This window comes from Aegilops tauschii, chromosome 7 (genome assembly GCF_002575655.3).
Source record: "Aegilops tauschii subsp. strangulata cultivar AL8/78 chromosome 7, Aet v6.0, whole genome shotgun sequence".
Lineage (NCBI taxonomy): Eukaryota > Viridiplantae > Streptophyta > Magnoliopsida > Poales > Poaceae > Aegilops > Aegilops tauschii.
Window position 1 is genome coordinate 53707575 of NC_053041.3, and position 4283 is coordinate 53711857.

Below are 4283 nucleotides of genomic sequence, written 5' to 3' on the forward strand. Positions count from 1 at the left end.
TGTTTAGTTTTAGTTAAACACAGTGGCCCCACGTGTCAGGGTTGACCTTGCTGACGTGGCCCTTGACCGGCCCCACACGTCAGTGACCCAAGCCAGCCCGAGACACCGAGGTGTGGGTCCCTGTCGTCAGGTTTGACCTGGTTGACCGTGGTTGATCGCTGAGGTCACTATGACACACTGCTGACATCATAAACACATTTCCTGGCATTTTCTTATTTAGAAAAAAATCTGAAAATTCCAGAAAATGTTTAAAACTTCAAAAATTCATAGAAAATAATCTATAACTCCAAATGAAATAATTTATATATGAAAAATTATCAGAAAAATCCAATCTATCCATTGGTACTGGTTTCATGCATGTTAAAGCAACTTAACCTTGCTGTATGGATCAAAACATGTTTATGCACTTTGGAAATTCATAGTTTGAATTTGAATTTGAACCTTGAGTTCAAATCAACCCAAACCCTTCTGTTACTAGCTGCACTAGCTCAAATCACAGCATATTGCCATGTCATGATCATGCATCATATTGTGCATTGCATTGATCATGTTTCTTCTCTATTTGCCGGTGTTGTTCCCCTTCGGTAGACGTTGTCCCGACGTTGTGATCATTGACACTGATGAAGACTCAATGCTATCTTCAGAAGTGCCAGGCAAGCAAAACCCCCTTGTTCATTCCGATACAATCCCACTCTCTCGCTTCTGCTCTCTTTTACTGCATTAGGACAACAATGACTCAACTGTTACATTGCCACAGTAAATAGATGAAACCCACTAGCATGAGTAGGAGTTGTTTGAGCCCTGATGTGCCTACTCATTCATGCTTGTTTTTCATGCCTACTACTGCTTAGAGTTGAGTCAGGTCTGATTCATCGGGGATGAATTGGAATGGTGATGAACATGTCTTACTATGTGTGAGCTAAGTGGTGAACACGATTTGGTAAAGGTAGCGGTGAGAGGCCATGTAGGAGTACATGGTGGGTTGTCTCATTGAAACCGTCCTCAGGAACTGAGTTCTGTGTTTGTGATCCATGAACAACTACTACCACACGTTGGGCCCTGAAATATGACCCCGCTCGACTTATTAACCGCCCCTGTCCTCTGTCCAGGAGTTGCAACTAGTTTCTGGTGTTTGTAGGATATGTGTTGGAGGCCGTGCGTAGCGCTGACCCTAGGGGTGGGCTATGATGCGGTAGATACACCGTGCCACGGTGTACCGGGCGCCCGTTTGGTGTCTCGGGAACCCTGTACACATCGTTTGGGGCTGTGAGCGAAACCCCGGCCGGATCTCCTCGCGGTTGGAACCCGAATAGGCGATAAACCTGGACTAGAGACTTGTGTGGTTAGTCAGGTCGTGGTCTACACCCACGTCGGCTTTCGCTTGAAGTCTGCCGAGCACATGTCGTGTGCAAACGCTAAGTGGTGGAAACATGTGTGAAGAAGTACACCCCTGCAGGGTTATAAATGATCTATTCGAATAGCCGCGTCCGCGGTAAAGGACTTCTGGGTTAACTGTACAGTTCATAGATAACTTGAAGTGGATACTCTAAAACTCGCAGGATAAGCGTGAGTGCTATGGAAGGCGTTCTCGTAGGTAGATGGGAGCGGATTCATAGTGGTGTATTGATATGGTGAATATGTGGACTCGTGTGCGCCACCTGAAAAGAGTTACTTGCAGTCGTAGTTCAGGATAGCCACTGAGTCAAAGCTGGCTTGCTGCAGTTAAACTCCACCACCCCTTTTATTGATACCGATGCATATGTAGCTAGTTCTGATGTAAGTCTTGCTGGGTACATTTGTACTCATGTTTGCCTATTTTATGTTTTGCAGAGAGACTTCAGTCTCACTAGTAGTTCCGTGTGGACTTCGACGTTTAGCTTGTTACCTCAGCTACGATCTTGTACCCTTGGGAGGGTCTTGTAGATAGTCAGGCTTCTCAGCCTTTTCATTTGTAGTTGTCTGTACTCAGACATGTTTATGCTTCCGCTTGTTGCTTGTATGCTCTGTATGTTGGGTCATGAGACCCATGCTTGTAATACTTGGCTCCTCGGAGCCTAATGAATAAATACTCTGAGTCATAGAGTCTTGTTGTGATGCCATGTTGTATTTACACATATCGAGCATATTGTGTGTATGATTGAAATGCTTGGTATGTGTGGGATCTGACAATCTAGTTGTTTATCCTTGGTAGCCTCTCTTATGGGGAAATGTAGTCTGGTGCTTCCACTGAGCCTTGGTAGTCCGCTACAGCCCGGTTTACCGGAGTCCTGTTAGCCCAGCACTACTGCTCCAGAACACTTAGACTGGCCGGCATGTGATTCACTTCGTTCCTATGTCTGTCCCTTTGGGGAAATGTCATGCGGTGACAGCCGGAGTCCTGCTAGCCTGCTACAGCTCGGGTTCCCGGAGTCCTGTTAGCTCAGTTGCTACAGCCCGGATTCACACGCTGCTGACCGACATGCTCGATGTTGTTTCATGTATGCCTGTCCCCGTAAGTTAGTGCCACTTTGGGTTCACAACTAGCCATGTCGGCCCGGGTACTTTGTCATATGGATGCTAGCGACACCATCATATACGTGAGCCAAATGGCGCAAATGGTCCCGGGCCAGGTAAGGCGACACCCGTGGGAATACCGTGCGTGAGGCCGCAAAGTGATATGAGGTGTTACATGCTAGATTAGTGTGACTTAGAATCGGGGTCCTGACAGCTTTGGTATCAGAGCCTGACTGCCTGTAGGATTACCAAGCCAAACTAGTCGAAGTTGAGTCTAGAAATTCTTTAGTTATGTAAGGGAATTGATTGTGGAAGGGAACGTAAGGCTCTTTTTACTTCTTATACCTTATGCCCTTCTGATCCGAGTCATCTTATCTTTCTACGGGTATAAGGAACTAGGCTTTCTCTTCTTTCTATCAGGATCACGTGTTACTAATCCGTAGACTTGTAAGTTTGATGAATTCAGGCCTCAGTTCAGTTCCTACTATTTCTGTGTGTTGACAGTTGATTTCGGAACCTTGATATTGTGATGTTGAGTGGTAATGCCACCATTTTTGCAGGATGTCTCAAATATTTTTGAGCATTTACAGTCGTTATGCTGTCCGAGTCATCCCAGGTTTCCAAATAGTCTGATGCATTTGCAAATCCCTTCTTTCCGTTCTCAATGTTCCCTTGGGCCAGATTAACGACACTAATCGTCGAGTTGAGGTACTTCGTTGCCTCGACATATATGTTGGAGCTTATTATGACCATAGGTGTCTTAGAGGGAGTCACCTAGTAATCTAGCCATGTTTTGTGTTCCCAGTGTGATGATTCTGGCCACCATTCTTGAAAGCATCCCGTGATGCCATTTAGTTAGTAGGCATTCTATTTCTGGGTTCTTGAGCCCAAGATTCATCCTACTTACCTCATCTGGATAAGTGTTTGCTAGTTCCTTTAGGATATTAGTAGCCTTTGCGATAGTCCTCGAGGTCCGTGGTATCTCATTCTTCCAATACCATGAACCATCATGGCAGAAGTTCTTTTGAACCAAAAGGTCACGACCAGAGTGCTCTTGATGAGTTCTCCATTCTATATTGTGAATCTGCCAGTTCTACCCTTTCCGCATGGGTTATCCGGAAGAAATGTTGAGCTTCGCTCGACATACTAATCTATGCATCCACAACTCAGAAAAACATATGTTCCTTTGAGTTGTCCCTCTTTAGTTGTATCCTAACCTCCATCTATCAAGTGATTGTCAGGAATAGCTGTGCCATCGTGTTCGTCAGTGTCTATTATCTTTGTGGTCCGTCGAGCCGTTCTATTTCAGAATGACTAGGAGAAATAAACTCCAGTACCTCATTCATATCCAGGATTGGGTCAAAGCAGTTGTATTTCGCAGATCAAAATGCAACCCAGCTTTTGATTTTGTTCTACCCTGGAGTATTACCCTCTTTTGTCAATAATATCACAAGAATTGCACCACCTCTTATGAATTCTTGTTGCAGTGATACTCATCGCCATCATTATTCATTCCTCGGTCCCTGCGTTATTGCAACCGGTATGCCGACAAGTGAATCGTGATGTGTGAAATCAATACCCCTAGCAGCTGTGTTGCTTGGTAGTTAATGGACGATAATTTCATTCTTAGCGTGCTGGTTACGGAATCACCATCCAAAGATTGATCATGCTACCTAGTCCATATTTCCTGGTGCACTCTTCGATCAAAGAGTTAGGATTGTGTCAATCCCTCGCTCCCTTGATCATATCGTCTTGCCCTGAAAGGCAAGATTGATCTCGAGCTTACTAAC